Source organism: Eumetopias jubatus, unplaced genomic scaffold (assembly GCF_037043125.1).
Source record: "Eumetopias jubatus isolate StellerSeaLion01/CBP00866 unplaced genomic scaffold, mEumJub1_p1.0 scaffold_9, whole genome shotgun sequence".
Classification (NCBI taxonomy): domain Eukaryota; kingdom Metazoa; phylum Chordata; class Mammalia; order Carnivora; family Otariidae; genus Eumetopias; species Eumetopias jubatus.
This window is the reverse complement of record NW_028274815.1, coordinates 92514458-92539084: the sequence shown is the minus strand read 5'-3', so window position 1 is coordinate 92539084 and position 24627 is coordinate 92514458.

Sequence of the window (24627 nt, the reverse complement as noted above, 5' to 3'; positions counted from 1 at the left end):
GGGTCCTCTCAAATATAAAGGTCCTTAAGGTCTTCCCTGGGCCTCTGCACATGCTTTTGTTCCAGTTCCCCTCCCCTCATATACAGCTGAGCTTAAATCACTTAATTTCCATGACAGTCTTGCCCTTCTTCTTTTTTTTAAAATATTATTTATTTATTTATTTGAGAGAGAGAGAGAAAGAACATAAGCAGGGGGAGCAGCAGATGAAGAGGGAGAAATAGGCTTCCCATTAAGCAGGGAGCCTAACACAGGGCTCAATCCCAGGACCCTGGGATCATGACCTGAACCAAAGGCAGAAACGTAGCCAACTGAGCCACACAGGCATACACCCTTGCTTCTTTTCAGGGACTTTGCTATTCTACTGTATTCTTCTGCCTGTGGTTTCATGATTCCAGGTACCCATGAGTATGAAGTCCCCTTGTTCCATGGCACCTGCCACTGCTTTCAGCAGCCTCCAACTTAATATCAAATTATGCTACAGTCCCCTCAGTGCTCCAAGTCAAGCCAGACAGAAACCAATCCATTGAGCAGCTCCCAAACAAGCCAAAATGTTGCAATCAAGTTCTACTCTTCTCCTTATATCCCAAGGGAAGAGCTGGGAATTTGGCAGCCTCCTCCTGATAAGACTGCACTAGTGTGGGCATAGAGTAAGATTGAACAAAGTACTACAAAATATCCTACCATTGTAAGTGTGGCTTTTTCTTGGTTATGCATTTGTTGTAGCTTAACTGATTTCTAGGGTTCTCAAAAAGGTCTTTTTTTTCCATATATTGTGTTTATTCAGTGTTTCCATGTGAAAATGAGGGCCTGGAGCATTCTGATCTGCTGTCAGATCAGATTTTTTTTAAATATGTAAAACCCACATTTCATAAGTTGCTCAACTATTCTCCTCAGATATACTTAAGGCCTACACAAAGTTCTGAGCAAGTAGAAATCCCATACATTGTAGAACTATTTCTAAGCTGTTTAGAAACTTACCTCACTATAATAATCAAGATTCTGATGCCCCAAATGGGTAAAATCAATTAAGATTTTCAATCACATTGGTTTTTTTTAAAGATTTTATTTATTTATTTATTTATTTATTTGAGAGAGAGAAAAAAGAGCGAGTGAGAGCAAGAAAGAGCACACAAGCCAAGGGGAAAGGCAAAGGGAGAAGCAGACTCCCTGCTGAGCAGCCCAATCACAGGACCCTGTGATTATGACCTGAGCAGAAGGCAGCTGCTTAAGAGACTGAGCCATCCAGGCGCCCCAAGCACATTGAATTTTATCAAGGCAATGTACAGGAGTTGTCTCGTTCAGATATATAGTTGATGGAGACACTTCTCAGAATCTTGAGTAATTTTTATTGTTGAGCTGGACAGTCATCTCAATAGACACAATGTTCCTTATACTCCTGAGTACTTTTAAATTCATAGCAATTTCTTTTTCTCAGGAAACTTCTTTCTTTTAATGATATCTCAAGGAATATCAACAGAAATCTCTCTGTGTTACAGTGGGTCTGTTTTATTCTTTACATTCTTCTTACTTCTGGAAAGCAGCTTTTTTAGAGGTTTTATCTTTCTGTCCACTCTTATATAAAACTTTTGTAGGAGGTCTAATTTGTTAGATCACCCAGAAAAAGTCCAGACACAACCTAGTTGAACTGCCTGAGAGTAACTGGCTTTGTCCTCTGATCAATAAATACTTCATAATTCATTACCTTATTTAGCTTTTCATGCAATTGCAATGAGAATTCAAAACATAGTGTGTCTCTTTCTGCTTACTTATTTCCCTGCTTCATAAAACACTGGTTGGGACATTAGCACTACTGGAGAATTTTTTTCACTGTCTTTAAGTGGGTTCCTCCAGTCAGGGACTCAGAACAAGCTGTCGATTAGGGAGGGGGTGACCCTGGGAAACACCAATTGTGTTAAGTAAGAAATTGAACCAGGGAAGGGGAGGAAGCCAACAAAAAGCTACCTTACTGAGCAGGTTCCTGGTCTGGGCAACTGGAGCTCAGCCCCCTGGGCTATCTGGGAGAATAGGTGGAAGACATCTTAGAATTGTCATAATCAGAATACAAGGAAGTTGGATGCTGTCCACCAACATCTCTCAGTCACTGACTATCTGTGACTTCTCCTGAGGGATATTATTTGCCAGTATTTCTGACCTCTCCTATGGAGGGGAGCAGGCTTAGTCAACTAGAAGTGGCCCATTGGCCAAGAGTCTCAAGTACCTACAGCTGACATTCTTAGTATCTTGTCTGCACAATGTAGGATGATGAATGTGGGAGAGTGTGTGGGGGGGGTACCCACCACCATGCCATACTCCCCCCTCTACTTCCTTCCATTCATGGAAAATAATGACAAAATTCCAAGCTTTCTTTTTGCAATTCTCCACATACATACTCTGAGGGGTCCTAAGAGCAAGGAGATTCAGGCAATTAAAAAAATCTTTCAATATGTGACTTTCTCTGTTAGCCAAAGGCATATTTAAGAGAATAATTGCTATTCACAGAGAAAGGTCAGTTTTCTTCTGACCTTAAGGTATGTCTCTGTATACAAATGCATTAAGTTGTTGTTAATGTAAAATAAAAAGGAAAATCTCAGAATATTAGTATTCTTGATGATGTGATATGCATAAACTGCTTTAAGAATACTATTACTGAAGGAGCAACAACGGGGAAGGGATCAATTTATTTTCTGACAACTATGTTTGTGTGTGTGTGTGCATGTGTGTGTGTTTGAACCACCAATTAGCAATTGGAAAAGCATTTGAAGATATTTGTAAATCTAATGACTTGGCTTCCTTCTTAGCTCTTCTGCCCACCCCCGGCAACAGTTGTAATGTTGAATGTGCTTCCATTAACTAGAAATAGGTCTACCTTTAACTTATTTGTAGGGAAAGAAGGAAGAGAAGTATAGGTCGCAAAAAGAGTTGTATTCAAATAATTATTTCTCTGAACACAGTAGCAGTCTCTCAGTGGCATCTGATATACTGTGGCAAAATAAAATATCTGATCTGAGCAGTGAGGTTGGAAAGATATTTTCAGTTAAAAGAGGTTGTAATTTACAGATGTTATGAAAACATGCTATTAAAGGCATGAGTATAGTATATTAAAGTGAACATTTGCTTTTTAATAAAGAAATATTTGTTCATTGCTTCTTGGCAGATTTTGGCATTGTAGAGCCAAACCAAGTTCTAACTTCCTTCCAATTCTCTACCCCTCACATTATCATGACTCCTCTTTCTCTTGAGGTCTCTGCACAAAGCAGACCCAGAGGTCTTTGATTCTAACTTTGGTTGCAATACAAGATACCAGTGGTGTATTGCCTCTTGCTATTTGCATGTTAAGCAGGAAGATGAGAACAAATGTACCAGCTCCCTGGCAGAAAATGGCGGAGCTGTGTGGCACTCTGTCCAGTCCCATAGCAGACATCACTGATTGATCTTGGCTCTCAACAAGTCTTGGTGCTGGTCAGAATTCTCCTTACAGAGTGATGTATATCCTTAAAGTGAGACCTACTTGGCCTTTTTTGTCCTGGATCAGCAGGTAAAAGTACACAATCAAAAGTACTGATACCCATGTCAATTAAAATGGTTTTGTTGCCTGGAAGCACAAATGTACCTTGCTTGTTTTTGAGATGAACTCAGCTGACTGCCTTTAGTATATGAGCACTGAGAAAAGGATTTTTACATAACTTGACTGCCTCTACTCAGGAAACATTTATCAAGAGTCTAATGTGTGTCAGATACTCTGCCTGTTACAATAGATAAGTGATAAATGCTCATGAGCCTTGCCCTTAAAGATCCCACAGCTTCATAGGGAAGAAGAAAACATAGAGGGGAGATAAGCAGAGGAAGGTCAGAGAGTAGAATAGTTATGGATGTGGACCCTGGAGTGAGATTGTCTCCCCTCAAACCGTGACTCTGACACTCACTGTTTGTCCCTAGAAAATTACTTAGCCCCTATAATCTTCAGTTGTTCTTATCTATGATGCAGTAATAATACTATCTCTCAGATATGTAAGACCATGAAGACTAAATGAATTTAGCATCATGCTAGTCACTCAGTGTGTAGTAAAAGTTAGCTGTTATTAATGGAGAAAAAAAAATTGGCTACCTATCAATTGCTACAGAGCAAATTACCACAAATTTGGAAGCTTAAAGCAAGACACATATATTATCTTTCAGTTTTTGTGGCTCAGAAACTCAGGAACAGATTAATTGGGTCCTGTGTTTCAGGGTCCCTCACAGACTTCTATCAGGGCAGTAGCCAGGGCTGGGGTTGGTTCCAAATGAAGACTCAACTAAGGAAGTGTCTGCTCCCAAGTCTGTGGGGCTGTCCCTTGAGTGTTGGACCAAAGGCATCAGTTCCTGGCTGGCTATTGCCTGGAGGCCACCCTCATTTCCTTGCCATGTAGGTCTCTCCAACATAGCAGCATGTTTTATCCCAGTGTGCAGTAAGGAGAATCTAACAAAGGATCAATCTCAATCATTTGTTATCTACTCATGGAAGTGACTTCCTATCACTGTTGTTATATTTTGTTGGTTAGAGGCAAGTCACAGATCTCAGTCTGCCACAAAAAGAGGTGATTACTCAAGGGTATAAACACCATGAGGTAGAGACAATTGGGGGCCATCTTAGGGTCTCCTGCTACAAATATGTTTTCAATATAATATGCTGTGAATTCAACAAATGCCTGTCTAAAGTCTGCTCAGAGGAAGTGAGGCTAATTAGTAAAGGAGCCTTCCTCAGGGAGAAGCTGCTAAACTGATAGTATGAATATAAGAAATTTCCAGCAAGATCAAAACTAAAGGGCATTCAGGAAGAAGAACATCCTGTGCAAAAGTAGGCAGCGAAAAAACCATGTGTTCTTGCCCTGGATGCCACATGGTAGGTTGGAGAGGTGGGTAAGGAAGGGCCTTATATTTCACTGAAGAACTTTCTAACGCCCCCTCTGGATCCACTCTCTGTGCCTTGGGAAGCTGACTTCAAGTGACCAACAGACCCCTTTTCCCCCTTTCCCCTGGGTCCAGCTGGGTTCAAACAATGGTGAACACATCAGCAGGAAGAGAGAGAGTTTGAGATGGCCACTCTCTGAACACCTCCTGTGGGATGTCTATGCTCTCTGAACACTTCTTTGACCTGTTGGAATACTTTGACCAAGAGTAAGGCCTCTATCACCCAGCTTTGTCTACAGATTCCATGACCATCCCTTCCTTTGCCTCTTCAGGACTGCAAGTGATAGCAGTTTCCTTTGTTTCTAGATCCAAGGCATATTCCTTGTGGTGTTCTTACCCATTGCCTACAATGTTTCAAATTTTTATTAATTTGTCTTCAAATTACCCAGTCTGGCTGTGTCCTGTTTTCTGCTAGGGTTAGGCTTTACATTAGGCTTGTGAGAACATTGCTGTGGTCTTGATGAGAGGTGCTGAAGCCCATAGTTAAGACATGGGAATAGCAAAAACATGGTGGAGGACAAGTATGTCTGGAATATTATCCCAAGGACCTAAGGTGTGATGGGTAGAGAAGAGAATTCAGATGGCTTCTTGGTCTGTACTTGGCTATCAGAGGATGGCTGTGACAATAGCCCAAGTGGAAAAGTCAGATAAAGGTTGGGTTCAAAAATCAAAGAAGGGATTTAGATCAGACAAGCAGAACCTGAGGATCATGTGGACCGGAGAGAAATGCCCATGAGATATGGAAAGCAGGAGTTTGTAGCCTAGAGACTGTCCTGAACTAGAGACACAGATGTGGCAATTATGGATTTGAAGTTTGTGCTCTAAAATATGAGAGAGGAAGGGTTTGTCTACAGAAGGGAGTGAGAGGAGCAGGAAATTTTAGAAATAATTTAGGAGGAATGACGGCCTAATAGATCTATACAAACACCTAATATTTTCTCAATTAACAACCATGTTTATAATAGAGATTATCTCCCTTTTTCATTCATTTCACAAATACTTTTTGAGCAACTACTAAATGACAAGCATTGTTCTAGATATTTATGATACCTCAGTGGTCAAAAGTGGCACCAGCTTCTTGCCTCATAGGGCTTGCATTCCAGCAGGGGGAGGTGGAAAACAAATACAAACCCTAATAAGTAAAATGTCATAGTAGTTCCATAGGTATTGATGGTGTAAAGGAAAAATTACATGTGGTGTAGTCCTCACAGACAGGTGGCATTTGACAAAGTCTTAAAGGAGGCAAAGTGGCTAGTCATGATGATATCTGGGAAGACTGTGCCAGGCAGAGGGAGCAGCAGGGCCCTGAAAGAGGAACAAGCCTGGCATGGCCAAGGAGTAGCAAAGTCAACAGGGCTGACAGGACAGAATGAGGTGGGCAGAGGAAGAAAGATGATGCTAGACACAGAGGACATGCCGTTTGGGCCTTAGATGCCATTGAAAACCATTGTGAGGGCTGAGGAAGCCATTGTGAGGAAGTAGGGAGACTCAGGAGGAGATATAGTGAAGCCACTGTGAGGATGGGGAGCCATTGTGAGGGAGGGGAGTCACTGTGAGGAAGGAGGACTTACTGTGAAGAGGGGAAGCCACTGTGAGGAGGGAGTTTCCAGTGTGAGGGAGAAGATCCCCTAATAGTTGAACAAAGGAGTGATAGGAGATGACTTACACTTTACCAAGATCACATTGTCCCTAGTCAGGAGTCTGGGGGGGCGGAGGGTAGAAGCAGGGAGATTACACAGAAGCCATTGCAAAAGCACCAAGATGAAATTGTGACCAATGTGGTAAGGGTGGGCTGGCGAGAAGTGGGGAGTTCTGTGCATATGGTGAAAACAGACAGCAGGGGGAAAAACCAAACTAATTCTTGTCATAGTAGTCATTGATTCAAATGACTAGATTCTGAAAACACCGGGTGAAAATTGATGAGAAACATGATCTTCATTTCAGCTATCTTTCCAAAACAGATATATTAATTACAAAACTAGGGGAAATCTGACAGACACAGACACAATGGTCATCAAGTGATCAGAGTTAATTTCACTAGTAATACGACAAATAGACACTGTGTGTCTCAATGACATAAAGCACTGAGAAGGACACAATAGCATCTCAGTTGTTAACCTTGCCCAAATGTATAACCTGAATCTAAACATGAAAAAAACATCAGACAAACCCAAATTCAAGGGCATTCTACAAAATATCTGGCTTGTACTCAAAAGGGAAAGAAAAACAAACAAAAACAAACACTTTCTAATGAAAGGAGCTAAAGTTTCTTGGCAAGATCACGAACCGTTCTTTTGCCAAAAAGGACATTATTGGGTCAATTCACAAAATCTAAATTAGGTCTTTAGATTAGAAATAATATTACGTTAATGTTAATTTCCTGATTTTGATAATAGTACTGGGTTAAGTAAGAGGATGCACTTGTTTTTAGGAAAAGTGCCTTGAAGCATTTAAGAATAAAAAGAAGGAAAATTAGATGTCATATTTGCAAGTGATTCCCAAATTATTCATAATAAATACTAAAACTATGTATATACAGAGAGAGAATGATAATGAAAATGTGGGAAAATGTTAACTTTTGGGGAATCTGGGTGAAAAATATACAGGAAATCCTCATACTTCCCTTGCAAATTTTCTGTAAGTATGATCGTTTCAAAGTATAAAGGCAATTTTAATTCATAAAAATTCTTTCCAGAAATTTTGGGAATTTCCAAAGTTCTTCAATTCTCTGATGTATTCCAGCTTATGACTCAGTGCCAATAATGTTATATTAAAGACATATTTAAATTCTAAAATAACCAGAAAGGAAAACCCATTATTTAATATATATATATATATATATATATTCCTGAAAATTTATAAATCTTTTCATTCATACTAAGTTCATTAGGCAGAGGGTTCTTTTTTCCTTTTTCTGTCTTTTGGCAGAGGAACTTCACTTGCAAATGACATTTTATGCAGCTTGTCTCCATATAAAATTAATCCAAGTCTGAAGCCTGATAGGTTCTACTCCCCACTTCCTCTTATACTTACAAAAGTCTCTGACATCTTGGTGAGTTTTGCATGCTCCTGGGAACCCAGTTTGAAAGTTGTCCACCAGAGAACCAATGATAAAAATGCTTTTGGAAAGGGAATGCTTGTTAACCTTTCAAGGCAATATGCATTTCGTACACTGAGCTTGCTTAAATCAAACTATTTACCAGATTCTTCATTTGAATACAGAAATATTGCAAACCAGGATTCTCACCTGTATGGTAATCTCTAAATCACTCTTCACTTTTTGATGTCCAACACATTGTTTAAGATAAATTTTTCTAAAGATGCACACACACAAAAGAAAACTTACATTGCAGACCATACGGAAACAATCAAAAGATGTGTCAACGGCTCTGGGAAGATGTCTTCAAATTGTGAAATATGGAAAGAGGAAGATGGTTTATCTGAGCCTGGAGATGCGGCTCAGTGACTGGGAGTTTGGCAGCTCACTTGCCGGAGAGCTCACTAGTTTATTGCCTCTTGACTTTGGGAGATGATGGTGGGGAGAAGCAGTGATCCAGGATTCAGACATCCCAGCTCTGTGAATAGCATGCCATGGGCGCCTGTTTAAGCCATGTTGTCCTTGGACATCATTTTTCTCACCTTCATATAATGGTGATTAGATTAGATGTTTTTATTTCACTGAGGGCATCTTTTAGTTCTATGCATCAGAGAACCCACTAAACTGACGTGAACAAAAGGAGACTCAGGGAAAAAGAGACACAGCTTTTGAATCTCTTCACATCCTCACATTAAAGCAAACGGAAAAGACCCCCTATAAGCTCCAAAACATAAGCAGATGAAGACAACCAACTAACAGGCACAAGTCCTGAATGCTATCACCATGTGTGGAATAGAGAACAAAACTAGAAAGCAATGAGGTATCTGATAGAGGAACCCCACAGCTGCCAACAGGCACCATTGTACCAAGGCAGGCCCTAGAGAAGAGGGCCCAACCCAGCTGGAAGGAGCATCACCGACAATGGTTAGGACTGTTGTTTGTGGCTATAGTAGAGAGCAAAACAACGTTTAGCCACTTCTGTTAGTCACCCCCTGCACCCTGCTCACACCAGTGGTCATAACATCACAAAAAGAGAGACAACCAGACATCATGGGCTTCCAGATGGAAGACCATCATATCACCTAGAGTCCTGTCAGAGGGGCTTGTCCTGAGTCCAGCTCAGCCTCTGGATTTCACTGTTGACTTGTGGGAAATACCCAGGACATCTGGGCAGTCAACATAATCCATGTTACAGATCAAGTGTCCTAGGTCTTGCTTGTTCAATGATAAATTGTAAGGAAAATGGAGGAGTGGAGAGGTAATTAATGAACTAAAAGGAACTAAAATAACAGCAGATTTATAACCATGAACAATATCAAACTATAGTGTTCAGGGATGCATATTTTGTGACAAAACAAACTATGAAGAAACACAAGCAAGTGATTGATATAACATTCAGGATAGTAGTTACACTTTGGGGAGGGTGTAGGTTCGGATCCTAGGTGCTTCTGAGGTGATTGACAAAGTTCCATTTCCTAATCTGAGTAGTTACAAATGTGTTTATTTTATAATACTCATTGAGCTGTGCATTGTGCTTGTGTCTCATTTTAAGATAAATTATTTTTTAATAGCTTGAATAGTAGAGGAAATACACAGATGGCACTAACTGGAAGTCCATAGTAGGTAACTCTAGATGGGGTTTGATCCAGCAGCTCTTCAATTGTCACCAAGGGACTTGTTTTCTTTAGCTCTTGGCTCCATTCTTTATGGGTTGCCTCAGTAGGGAAATGGCTGCAGCTACCTCAACCCTAATCTCTCCATACCCTCTGAGTGTCCAGAGGAGAGGGAAACTTTCTGCTCTTAGATCCAAAAGAGTCATGGAATCACTCCCATTGGTCCAGATAAGGTCACGTGCCCATCCTGAACCAATCACTAGCTAAGCCAATTCAATCCCAAGGTGACCAATCTTACCCACTATTTATTTTTGAGCTTGGTAGAGGGAAACAGGGACAGAATTGGTGAGAGATAGGAAAATGGATACTAAGAAAGCACTCCAAAATGATGTCACTACACATTCCAGCCCTAAATCCTCTTGACTTAACCCACTGAACAAAGGAATGAGTGGCAGAGTTGGAAAGTAGTAGAAAAGAGATGAGAAAAAAACAATGGCCTCATGAAGCAAGCAGTCTTTGGAGAGCAGCCCCAGGAGGAAGAGGTCATCCAGGTGGGGGCTCTCTCCAGCCCCAAGGTTCCACCTGTACAAGGACTCCCTATGTATGTATCAGCATAATGGTTACTTGCCACTGTGTGCCAAGTGGCACTGCTGCCAAATGGCCACAGCACCGTCTTTGGGAAACTGAGGAACTTGGAGTCTGAGGGCAGTTGGTTTAAAGAGAGAGGTTAAGGAAAGCAGTTGATGCAGTGTTCATTCATCAACAAATATCTAATGTGTACCCACTGTACGCTCACACTTCTCTCCACAAAATGGCTTTCATTTGGGAGTGGAACTCACCCAGCAACCCAAAATATTCCAGAGTCCATGATGGCTTCTAGTTCAGACCCTGGCTCTCTTTTATGTCAAAAACCCTTTGGCAGTATAGGGTAAGCCTGCAGTATAGGGTAAGGCCCCTTCTCATCATAACGCTTTTCAATGTACAAAACACAAAAGATTACAAGGAAACCAATTATCTGAAGATGTACTTATCAAAATATTTTTTGAATGTGATATAAAGATTTTCAACAAATTGAGAAGTAAGAATCTACCAGTAGTTTCATACTGACCATGATTTCAAATTACTAATGAGTATAAAGAATGATCCCAGATATCAGTGGTGACTATAATGTGATATGAAAATACCTGTGACCTTCAAGAGTGACAAGGCAAAGGTTTTGCTAATAACTGACATGGTTTGCTGCCTACATTCATAATGCAAGCACAAGGTAAATGAAAAAGGTGCAGGTTTTGCTCCACACCCAAGTTTATGGACCCCTGCCCACAAATTAAGAACTCTGCCCTATATAAGTTCTCCACAGCAACACTATTCTTTGGGCAGAAGTGGTGTAGACTAGATTTATGAGGAAACTTTTTAATGTAAAGTTTATAAAAAGAGATATAGCACATCAAGGAAGAGTCTGCATCATTTACAGCTCATACTGTATTTTTAGTTTTTATTTTGAATAATGTCAGACCTGCTTCCTTCCCAAGGGAGAAGGCAGATGACAACACACTTATTTGTGTTTCTTTCAGATTGCCCTAGAGAGTGAATGCCCTAGAAAGTGGAATCCCTGAGATGCAAAGGATATTTGTTTGCTTAAGCAAGGAGTAGAAATCTAATAGCTTGCTCACATTCAGACCCCACACATATACACATACAAAATGACTGAGAAGTGTTCTTTGAGAATCTTGCATTCACATGCATACATATGGAATTTCCTAAAGGAAATAGTATTTTTTAAAAAAGAAGACATTTTTCCAATTCCAGTCTGCAGTTTTCTAAGGCACTAAATTTGAAAATACAATGAGCATTTCAGGTGTCTTGTACTTTTCCTTAAGTACAGGAAACACTTAAGCTTTGTTGTAAAACTTGGACAGTACAGTCTGGCTGGGTCCTGGTGACATTTTCTGATCCAGAATAGGACTTCCAACTATTTTACAACAGTATTACTCAAGTTCTCTCAGCAAGGTTGAGTGGAGGCTGGGGCAGTGCAATTTATGAGTCAGAGCCAGGCTGGACAAAGGAACATGGAACACATCTTTCCCATTAAGAATGTTTCTGAATACTTATTTCCTGCCAAAAGGAAAAGCAATACTGGTACTGCAGAGATCCTGCATGAAAAATTCATAGGACTTGCTCCTACATCTGGTCCAGCCCTGACCTCCAAGCCAAATCGTGCTTCAATCACCCAGAAGCCTGGACCTAGGAAGGAAACTTGGACCACTGCCTTAGTCAGTTGAGATATTATAACAAAATACCATAGGCTGGGTGTCTTAAAAAATAAACATCTATTTCTCACAGTTCTGGAGGCTGGAAGTCTGAGATTAGGGTGCCAGCATAGTTGAGTTCTTGGTGAGGGCTCTCTTTCTGGTGTACAGGTGGCTGCCTTCTTGCTGTGTCCTCATATGGCAAAGAATGAGTGAGATCCAGTCTCTCTCTTCTTATAAGAACACTAATTTTATCATGGGGCCTCCATACTCATGGCCTCATTGAAATTTAATTACCTCTCAAAGCCTTTACCTCCAAATACCATAACATTTGGGATTGGAAATTCAATGTATGGATTGGGGTTGGGGGGAGCATGAACATTCAGTCCATACCAGCTGCATATTTTCAAAGATTTTCAAGAAAGTCTCTTAAGTCATATACGTTGTTAGTATACACTGACTATGAAACAAGTTTTTTTGAGAAAGTTGTCCTTCAGTCTACTTTATGCTATAAACTACCAAATACATTTCCATCTTTCAAATGAAAGAAACTAATTCATTTTCTTGGACAATATAAATTATTTTAAAAAATTTACAAAGGGGAAAGTAAAAGTTACTTGAAAGCCCTTGGTCCAGGGATAACTGTCATTACCATTTGGTAAACAGATATTTTTCTAGACATCTCTCTATTCATGTGTATGTCCATATGTGTCTACACAAAAGATTTTATGTAAAAGATATGCATTAAACAAAATCTTCACCCTGTTTTTTGCCTCCTGTTTTATGTTGGGCATATCTGTAAGCTAATTTGTTTAAATACCTGCCCCTCCATTGGTAAGTGTTTATGCTATCCCTTCTGTGATGGGCAGGCTGCATAGACACTTCCTCTCCCACCAACCCCATGAAGGGGTACCCATTTCCCCATGGTTGTGTCAGCTATAGATTTATTAAACTTTATTATCTTTACCAATGTGATCTTTACCAATGTGATCACTCAAACTCTTTATCATTTTGGTTTACATCTATTTGATGCAAACAGGTTGAATACCTTTTTCATAGATTTATTGGCTAGCCAGACTTAGTCCACACAACAACAAAGCACATGAATTATCTTTATGAAGAAGATGCATCATAAGCACTAGGTAGTTATTAACTAAAGAATCTTGAAAAATAAGTTCTAAACTGAAACAAATCTTAAATTTCCCCAAGGTGTCAAATGATTTTGAGTTAGAATAGTACTACTTAGGACCCCTACATATTCAGTTGTCTTTCTTTTTAAGTGACAGATACTCTTGGTCCATTTTCCCATCTCAGTTATTTCTACTGCAAAAGACAGATAATGGGAAATGTCAGTGCTTCTGTTTGTAGAGACTGTGATTCTAGTGTTGCCCACATCTGGGTTAGAAATGTAACTCTACTCTGAACTAACTGGTTCCTTTCGTCTTCTCCTACAAATATTACTTTATTCTTAAAAATAGGTATTTAGGAATGAGTACATATTATCATTCTTGCTTTGCACATAGAAATGAAAAGAAGTTGTGTTATTTGCACCACCCCAAATTATATGTATACGTTTATGTAATACCTGCTCACATACTATATCCATTTTCCCATGTTATTTTTCTCCTAGATAAGAATGGAAAGGTTGGTGTCCCTACTTCCTGGTTGAAGAAAGATAGCCTAGTAACTGAATGACTGGCCAGGGTTTGCCATGTAAATGGCAAATCTGGGTTAGAACATAGCCATCATGACTCCTAGCCCAATATTCTCCCTGCTACTTTATGCTATAAGCAAAACCAATGTAACTATAACAGTTTTTTTATTAACTCCAATTTAGAGCCAAAGTGACCCATGGCTCAATTACCACAAGCCCTACAGACAACACCCATCCAAACCACAGTCCAGGAACAGACCCCAGACACCACTGCTGCCCTGAGCTTCTCCAACTTCTCTATCCCACAAAAGATTCTGTGAAATCTAGCCACACTTCATTCTTGAAGAAACCAAGATTAAAGAGTATTTTTACCCGAAAGTTTATTCTTTCAACCAACAGAGATGAAGCTGTATTTCTCTCGATGTCCATGTAGTTGTGCAATACATGTAAATTAAACATTAATTAAATAAATTGTCTCCTAATGGTCCTGAGACTATTAACCAGCCTTTCTATTCAGTAAGAACACATTGGATGCCAGAAATTGACTATGTAATCATCTGCCTCTCAGTAAATATTTGCCTAAAGGCAATGTTCTAAATATATGAAGACCATCAAAGCACATGAAATGTGCCCCTTTTTTAAAGAACTCATAATCACAGGCAGGAGGAAAAATCACCCCATGAAAAAGCCACCACCAGGCACAGCATAAACATCTGAATGCCTAGAGCCAAGAGGGAGCACTTGCTTCAAGAAGAAAGTGTTTTTCTAAGCATTGATTCAGAACTTTGCTGGGAATGCTACAGACATGCTCAGTGAATAGACTTCCACAACTATCTTGTGCATGAGTATTATTTCTGCCCTTAACAGGTAAGAAATTAAGGTTCCATGAATAAAGAATACTTGAACTGGGGGATCTAGCCTATTAAAAGAAAATTTTCCACAGACATTTTACTGATCTTATAGGCTTTTATTCAGCAAGTCATGATTCAAGCAGCATCCAATACAGCTGATAGAAAGGAGCTCCAAAGAGTTGTACAATTCAAGAGATCTTTTATAGACCAAAGTGAACAGGAACAAGGAAGTTACACAGTGCATTTGCTGATTGGTTAAAGCAGGGTTACTTTCCCTATATGAAACAAAGGGAAGTCTTGGATCTGGGTCAGGTAATGTGCTGAGCACCGAGTGATTGATGTGGTCTTCCTTCTCTGGGACAGCTGAGCATAGAAACTTAATTTAGTTTTGGTTTGCTGATGTGGGGCATAACATGAGTGACTCCATCTTGGGCCTATTCTGGTTACTTTAACAGAGCAATAATTTTTTTTTTGTTTCATATCAGAGAGCATAAGGAGGCATGCGTAGGACCTTGGGATGATAGTTTGGCATCCTGGGTGTACTTGCTTTCACATCAGAAACTCAAGTGCTGAATTAACCTTTATCTGGAAAATAGAGAGCTCTTTGTTGCTGTTGTTGTTGTTTTTCAATCAAGGAGACACCTAACAGTGGTAGACATACTTAGAGAGAGCATTTCCCCAGCCATACACCCACAAGGGCTTTGAAACAGCACCTCACAGGGCTCCACGTTGGACCACACAGGATGCTCTGTTGAGGGGCTGAAAGAAACTAGCACCACCAGCATTTCCATGTCCTCTTTTATTGTGCAGCAAGGGGACCCCAGCACCACTTCAGCTGAAAAAACAAGTGTGGGTTCAGCCCATTACCTTTCTGCTCCTATTTGTGGATTAAAGTTAGCAATTATGCCATAGAGCTGAAAAAGCTGAAAATGACAAGTCAAAAATCCAAGAATAACTCAACATGAATGATGTATAGGTGGGAGGAAGAGAAATTAAAAGTAACAGATGCACAAAAATACTCAGCTTCATAAAACAGGCAAATATATCAAGTCCCTGAGGACAAAGTGTTTGACATGCTTAGAACTTGCTGTGATAGGGACGCCTGGGTGGCTCAGTCACTAAGCATCTGCCTTTGGCTCAGGTCATGATCCCTGGGGTCCTGGGATCAAGCCCCGTATCAGGCTCCCTGCTCAGCGGGAAGTCTGCTTCTCCCTCTCCCACTCCCCCTGCTTGTGTTCCCTCTCTCTATGTGTCTCTCTGTGTCAAATAAATAAATAAATAATCTTAAAAAAAAAAGAACTTGCTGTGATAATGGTAATGGAAATACTCCACATAAACACTGTCCAGTACAATTACCAGCTCTATGTCTCTACTGAGCACTTGACTAGTGCAATGGAGAAACCGATTTTAAATGTTGTTTAATTATAAAATTTTAAATTTAAATAACCGTGTGTGGCTAGTGGCAACAATTGGACAGCACAATAATCTAGAATTCTTTACCCAGAATAAAACCACCCAGATAAGATGATTAAGGTAGCAGCTTAAGAAACCAGGCTTGCAAAAGTTGAGGCTTTAAAAAGTCTTAAGAGGATGCTGGGTTGACTAATGAAATCCATGAAGACAAAGAGGTTGAAATCCAAGCTCATGTAATATGCCAAGGCAAAGGAAGGAGGGCAGTCCTAGTTATACATTACAGAGAGCAGCCCCCTCCCCCACCCTCGCTGGGGCTTTTCATCAATTCTTCCCATTTTAAAAATGAGAAATCAATTCCTAGATAGTAATTCTTTTTGCCTGGTCAGGTTAACCAGTAAGAGGTTGAGCTGAGCCTACAAGGTTTATCTCCTGATTTTGAATTCAAATGGCTCACAATTGTTCCCTGCCACCTTGGCAGAGAATGAAGGAAGCAATTTAAATTGTTAGTCAAAGAGATGAGTTAGAAAAAGAGGAGGACTTTCTAACTGCGGATGCCATAGGGCTCCTGGCACTAGAGAGCTGAGGCTGCTCGCTGTCTTGCCCCACTGTCCAGGTTGCTACAGGAATGCTGGGTGATACCTCCTGACAGAAGGTCCCAGGGGAGGTAACCACTCTTTATGGGCTTCTTTGGTTTTCTATGGAAATGACATCTACCATAATAGTCACTCAGATCTAGAACCCTAGACGAGTGGTTCTCAACTGGGGTAATTTTAATCCCTGCCCCCACCCCAGGGGGCTTTTGACAATGCTTGGAGACATTTTTAGATTTCGCAACTGGGTAGGGGAGTGATACTACTGGCATCTAGTGGGTCAGGGTCAGGGATGCTGCCAAACCTCCTATAATGCACAGGACAGCTGCCCTTTCTCAAAGAATTATCTTGCCCAAAATGTCAATAATATCCAGGTTGAGAAATTCTGCTTCAGAGTGATATGGGTGAATAGAATTTGAATTCCTATGATGGCATTCTCTGCTATGTGAAATATAGCAAAAATTCTTACTCTGTTAAGGGCAGAGGTGGTTTAAAAAACCCTTCACATTCTTCCACCATCTCTGTACCCTCTCTCGCCATCTGAAGGGGTCCCCAAAGCCCTGATATAAAGGATTCTGTGTTGTTCTCAATTATAACAAGTCATGACATCATCTGGAGACAGATGCATGCACATGAGACTAGATCAAATCTCAGTCCACAACTCAGGCAGGCAAGAAATCATACTTGATCCCTTCTTTACATCAGCCCAGGATGGACACAGAGACAACACATACAAACACTTTCAAGACAGTTTTTAGTAAAAGGGAGGCCAGTAAATAGAACTGTATGTAGCCACAGGGGGACATGGGTTTATGGATATATTAAAGAATAATAATTTTTTTAAATTTTAAAATAATTACTTAAATAAATAGAAAATGAACACATGTCAAATATTTTATGTAATTCATTAATTAATGAGGGAACTAGTAAGATGTCATCACTGGTTCCAAAGAGAATTTAAATTACTGCACCACACCTAGAGGGCTAAGTCAGGAATGCTGACATGAATTTTCAAAGAGCTGCAAAACTAGTTTTTCCATGGAGAAAAAAGGAAATTAATTGTCTTTCCACAAGACAGAATTTGTGTATCTGTGGATAACTATCATTTTCATTGCTATCAGTTATCTATAACTTCCAGAGTCATAAAAAAGCTCAAAGACAATGAAAGGTGCAGAGCCTCTGAGAACCAGATCACCAGGGAAATGTATTTAGATAATGCATTGCTTTCCATAGAAGAGACTTAGTAAACTTTTGTTCTATTTTGCAGTTTTTCATAATTTCCCCTACAGAGGCTTTTATAGTTGTCATTTATGTGGGGTGATTATGACATAATCTGTGCTGATGGACATACTGGGGAAAATTTGCAGATTCAGGAGGGAGAGGAGACAATTCCAAGAACAAACTGAATCCAAGCAACAAGCTGCAGGACCAGCCTTAGACAGGACACTTCACAAGTGCCACAGGAGAGAAGAGAGAACACGTGAGTCAGATGCTGCCTATTGGTAGACATGGTGGTGGGGAATTAAGGTAATTCCCTCAATACCATCTACTTTCTCAGGAAAATAAGAAGTGAGGAAATAGGCTGAGGATGAAGTGGGTGGAGGGGGTGATGAACATTTAGCAACAGGAAGAGATATTAAACAGTCATCCTTATGAGACTGAGAACAAGCAGTTAGATACGGTGGGTGGATGGGCATTGGTAAGGCCAGCTGGGATGTATGTGAATTTTTACAACATGATCAGAGTTATTGCCAGAGGGATAGACATTGATCAATGATACAGAGTAGATACCCCAGAATAGGCCCACATAGATATGCCAGATGATTTTTCCCCTCAAAGGCACAAAAGCAATTCAATGGAGGAAAGACAGCCCTTTCAACAAACAGAGATGGTCCCACTGGACAGGCACAGGCAAAAAACATGAACCTCAACCCTCTCATAATTTATATAACAATTAGCTCAAAATGGGTCACAGACTTAAGTGTAAAATGTAAAATTATAAAACTTTTAGAAAAAAATAGGAGAATATTTTTAGGCTCAAAGACTAGACAAAGAAGTTTTTAGACTTGACACCAAGAATGGTCCATAAAAATTTGATAAATTGGATTTCATAAAAATTAAAAACATTTGCTCTGTGAAAGACTTTATTAAAAGGATAAGGCAAGCTACAGACCAGGAGAAAATATTTGAAAACCACATACCTAACAAAACTCTGGTATCTAGAATATCTAGAATATATAAAGAACTCTTAACATCAACAATAAAAATAAATAAAATCAGAAAATGGGCAAAAGATATGAATAGACATTTCACCTAAAAGGACAAACTAATGGCAAATTAGTACAGGAAAAGTGTCTATCACTATCCATTGGGGAAACACAAATTAAAGTTGCAATAAAAGACTACCATACTTCTATCAGAAGAGCAAATAATAATAATAATGTTATTATTATTATTATTATTAATGTGACAACACCAACGCTGGTGAGAATACAGAGAAATTGAGTTACTTATACATTGCTCATGGAAATGTAAAATGATAGACTCTCTCCAGAAAACTGTTTAGAAGTTTCTTAAAAGTTTGAACATGAAACTATTATAGGACCCAGCAATTATACTCTTGGTATTTACTCCAGAAAAATAAGGAGACATTCACATGAATACTTACACATGAATGCTTATGACAGCATTCATAATAGCCCCAAATTGAAAATAACCCAGATGTCCTTCAATGAGTGAAAGGTTAATCAAATTGTGGTACAGCCACACCATGGAGTACTACTCAGCAATGTAAAGGAACAGACTACTGATACAGACAACAATGTGGATGAATCTACAGAGAATGATATTGAGTGAAAAATCTCAATCTCAAAAGGTCACATATTCTATGCTTCAACATATATGACTTATATAAAATTCTTGAAATGACAAATTTAAAGAAATAGAGAACAGATTAGTGGTTTTCAAGCATTAAAGACATGGTAGAAGTGGGAAGAAAGTGGGTTTGGCCATAAAAAAGGCAATAAGACATATCTTTGTGGTAGAAATGTTCTGCATCTTGATCATATTGATGTCAATATCCTAGTTGGGATATTATACTGTCTTTTACAACGTGTTACCTTTGGGGAAAACTGGGTAAGGTGTACAAGAGATCTTTTTGTATGATTTCCTATGGCTGCATCTGAACCTACAATTATCTCAAAATAAAAGAATTTAAATAAAATGAAGGGGATCTCGGCTCTTTCCAGTTTGGCTATTGTGGACATAGCTGCTATGAACATTGGGGTGCATATGACCCTTCTTTTCACTATATCTGTGTCTTTGGGGTAAATACCCAGGAGTGCAATTGCTAGGTCTTAGGGTAGCTCTATTTTTAATTTTTTGAGGAACCTCCACACTTTTTTCCAAAGTGGCTGTACCAACTTGCATTCCCACCAACAGTGTAAGAGGGTTCCCCTTTCTCCACAACTTCCCCAACATTTGTTGTTTCTTTCCCTGTCCATTTTTGCCATTCTAACTGGTGTAAGGTGGTATCTCAATGTGGTTTTGATTTGAATTTCCCTGATGGCTAATGATGATGAACATTTTTTCATGTGTCTGTTAGCTATTTGTATGTCTTGTTCAGAGAAGTGTCTGTTCATGTCTTCTGCCCATTTTTTGACTTGATTATTTGTTTTTTGGGTGTTGAGTTTGAGAAATTCTTTATAGATCTTGGATACCAGCCCTTTATCTGTAGTGTCATTTGCAAATATCTTCTCCCATTCTGTGGGTTGTCTCTTTGTTTTGTTGACTATTTCCTTTGCTGTGCAGAAGCTTTTTATCTTGATGAAGTACCAAAAGTTCATTTTTGCTTTTGTTTCACTTGCTTTTGGAGATGTATCTTGAAAGAAGTTGCTGTGGGTGATGTCAAAGAGGTTACTGCCTATGTTCTTCTCTAGGGTTTTGATATGGATTCCTGTCTCACATTGAGGCCTTTCATCCATTTTGAGTTTATCTTTGTGTATACTGTTAGAGAATGGTCAAGTTTCATTCTTCTGCATGTGGCTGTCCAATTTTCCCAGCACCATTTATTGAAGAGACTGTCTTTTTTCCATTGCATGTTTTGTCCTGCTTTGTCAAAGATTATTTGACCATAGAGTTGAGGGTCCATATCTGGGTTCTCTATTCTGTTCCATTGGTCTATATGTCTGTTTTTGTGCCTGTACCATGCTGTCTTGGTGATCACAGCTTTGTAATATAACTTGAAATCGGCAACGTGATGCCCCTGGCTTTGTTTTTCTTTTTCAACATTTCCTTGGCGATTCGGGGTCTTTTCTGATTCCATACAAATTTTAGGATTGTTCGTCCCAGCACTTTGAAAAATGTCATTGGAATTTAGATTGGGATGGCATTGAAGGTATATATTGCTCTGGGTAGCATAGACATTACCTTAATCCCCAAACCAGGCAAAGATCCCATCAAAAAGGAGAATTTCAGACCAATATCCCTGATGAATATGGATTCCAAAATCCTCAACAAAATTCTAGCTAATAGGATCCAACGATACATTAAAAGGATCATCCACCATGACCAAGTGACTTATCCCCGGGATGCAAGGGTGGCTCAACATTCACAAATCAATCAATGTGATAGAACACATTAATAAGAGGAGGGAGAAGAAACATATGGTCCTCTCAATTGATGCAGAAAAAGCAACTGACAAAACACAACATCCTTTCCTGATTAAAACTCTTCAGAGTATAGGGATAGAGGGAACATTCCTCAAGTTCGTAAAATCCATCTATGAAAAGCCCACAGCGAATATCATCCTCAATGGGGAAAAGCTCAAAGCCTTTCCCTTAAGATCAGGAACACGTCAAGGATGCCCACTCTCACCACTATTGTTCAACATAGTACTAGAAGTCCTAGCAACAACAATCAGACAACAAAAAGAAATAAAAGGTATTCAAATTGGCAAAGAAGAAGTCAAACTCTCTCTTTTCGCAGACATGATACTTTATGTGGAAAACCCAAAAGACTCCACCCCCAAATTACTAGAACTCATAGAGCAATTCAGTAGTGTGGCAGGATACAAAATCAATGCACAGAAATCAGTTGCTTTCTTATACACTAACAATGCAACTGTAGAAAGAGAAATTAGAGAAACGATTCTATTTACAATAGCACCAAAAACCATAAGATACCTCAGAATAAACCTAACCAAAGAGGAAAAGGATCTATACACTAGGAACTACAGAACATTCATGAAAGAAATTGAAGAAGATGGAAAAATATTCCATGCCCATGGATCAGAAGAATAAACATTGTTAAAATGTCTATGCTACCCCGAGCAATTTATTAATGTGTTTTGACATATAAATTGAGTTCCAGCTTTCAAGCATTATGGTATGAGAATATGCAGAGAGTAATCTCAATCTTTTGATATTGATTGAGACCTGATATTTGACCCAGTATGTGATCTGTTCTAGAGAAAGTTCCATGTGCACTTGAGAAGAATGAGTGTATTCTGTTGTTTTAGGGTGGAATGTTCTGTATATATCTATGAGGTCCATCTAGTCCAGTGTGTCATTCAAAGCTCACGTTGTTGATTTTCTGCTTAGATGATCTGTCTATTGCTGAGAGTGGAGTATTGAGGTCTCCTACTATTAACATATTATTATCAATATGACCCCTTATTTTGGTTAACATTTGGCTTATGTAGGTGGTTGCTCCCATGTTGGGAGCTTAGATATTTACAATTGTTAGATCTTCTTGTTGGATAGACCCTTTAAGAATGATATGGTGTCCTTTTGTGTCTATAACTACAGTCCTTAGCTTAAAACCTAATTTGTCTGATATAAGAATTGCTACCCAGGCTTTCTTTTGAGGTCTGTTGGCATGGAAAAGGGATCTCCATCCCTTCACTTTCAGTCTGGATGTATCTTTAGGTTCAAAATGAGTCTCTTGTAGACAGCATGTGGATGGGTCCTGTCTTTTTTTTTTTTTTTTAAGATTTTATTTATTTATTTGAGAGAGAGAATGAGAGCCAGAGAGCATGAGAGGGAAGAGGGTCAGAGGGAGAAGCAGACTCCCTGCTGAGCAGGGAGCCCGATGTGGGACTCGATCCTGGGACTCCAGGATCATGACCTGAGCCGAAGGCAGTTGCTTAACCAACTGAGCCACCCAGGCGCCCTGGGTCCTGTCTTTTCATCCAATCTGCAACCCTGTGCCATTTTATGGGAAAATATAGGCCATTCAAATTGACAGTGATTATTGAAAGATATACACTTATTGTCATCATGTTGCCTGTGAAGTCCTTGTTTCTATACATTGTCTTTGTAAATTTCTGTTCTATATCACTCTTGGGGTGCTTCTCCTTTTATAGAACACTCCTTAATACTTCTTCCAGGGCCAGCTTAGCGGTCACATATTCTTTCAGTTTCTGCTGGTCTTGGAAGATCTGCATCTTTCCATCCATTCTAAATGACAGCCTTGCCAGGTAAAGTATTTTTTTTCCCATTTTTTGAATTTTATTATGTTATGTTAATCACCATACATTGCATTATTAGTTTTTGAAGTAGTGTTCCAAGATTCGTTTTTTATATATAACACCCAGTGCTCCATTCAATACGTGCCATCTTTAATACCCATCACCAGGCTAACCTATCCCACAGCCCCCTCCCCTCTAGAACCCTCAGTTTGTTTCTCAGAATCCAAAGTCTCTCATGGTTCATCTCCCCCTCCGATACCCCCCTTCATATTTCCCTTCCTACTATCTTCTTCTTTTTTATAACATATAATGTATTATTTGTTTTAGAGGTACAGGTCAGTGATTCAACAGTCAGTGATTCACAGCGCTCACCAAAGCACATACCCTCCTCAATGACTATCACCCAGCCATCCCATCCATCCCACCCCCACCACTTCAGCAACTCTCAGTCTGTTTCCTGAGATTAAGAATTCCTCATATCAGTGAGGTCATATGATACATGTCTTTCTCTGACTGACTTATTTCGCTGAGCATAATACCCTCCAGTTCCATCCACGTCGTTGCAAATGGCAAGATCTCATTCCTTTTGATGGCTGCATAATATTCCATTGTATATTTATACACCACATCTTCTTTATCCATTCCTCTGTTGATGGACATCTTGGCTCGTTCAATAGTTTGGCTATTGTGGACATTGCTGCTATAAACCTCAAGGTGCATGTTCCCCTTTGGATCACTACATTGGTATCTTTGGGGTAAATACCCAGTAGTGCAATTCCTGGATTGTATGGTAGCTCTATTTTCAACTTTTTGAGGAACCTCCATACTTTTTTCCAGAGTGGCTGCTCCAGCTTGCATTCCCAAAAACAGTGTAAGAGGGTTCCCCTTTCTCCACATCCCCGCCAACATCTGTCATTTCCTGACATATTCATTTTAGCCATTCTGACGGGTGTGAGGTGGTATCTCATTGAGGTTTTGATTTGGATTTCCCTGATGCCGAGCGATGTTGAGCACTTTTTCATATGTCTGTTGGCCATTTGGATGTCTTCTTTGGAAAAATGTTTGTTCATGTCGACTGACCATTTCTTGATTGGATCATTTGTTCTTTGGGTGTTGAGTTTAGTAAGTCCTTTAAAGATTTTGGATACTAGCCCTTTATCTGATATGTCATTTGCAAATACCTTCTTTCATTCTGTTGGTTGTGTTTTGGTTTTGTTGACTGTTTCTTTTGTTGTGCAAAATCTTTTTATCTTGATGAAATCCCAATAGTTCATTTTTGCCCTTGCTTCCCTTGCCTTTGGTGATGTTTCTAGGAAGAAGTTGCTGTGGCTGAGGTCGAAGAGGTTGCTGCCTGTGTTCTCTTTTAGGATTTTGATGGACTCCTGTCTCAGGTTTAGGTCTTTCAACCATTTTGAGTCTATTTTTGTGTGTGGTGTAAGGAAATGGTGCAGTTTCATTCTTCTGCCTGTGGCTGTCCAATTTTCCCAACACCATTTGTTGAAGAGACTGTCTTTATTCCATTAGACATTCTTTCCTGCTTTGCTGAAGATTAGTTGACCACAGAATTGAGGGTCCATTGCTGGGCTCTCTGTTCTGTTCCATTGATCTATGTGTCTGTTTTTGTGCCAGTACCATACTGTCTTGATGATGACAGCTTTGTAATAGAGCTGGAAGTCCGGAATTCTGATGCCTCCAGCTTTGCTTTTGTTTTTCAACATTCCGTTGGGTATTTGGGGTCTTTTTC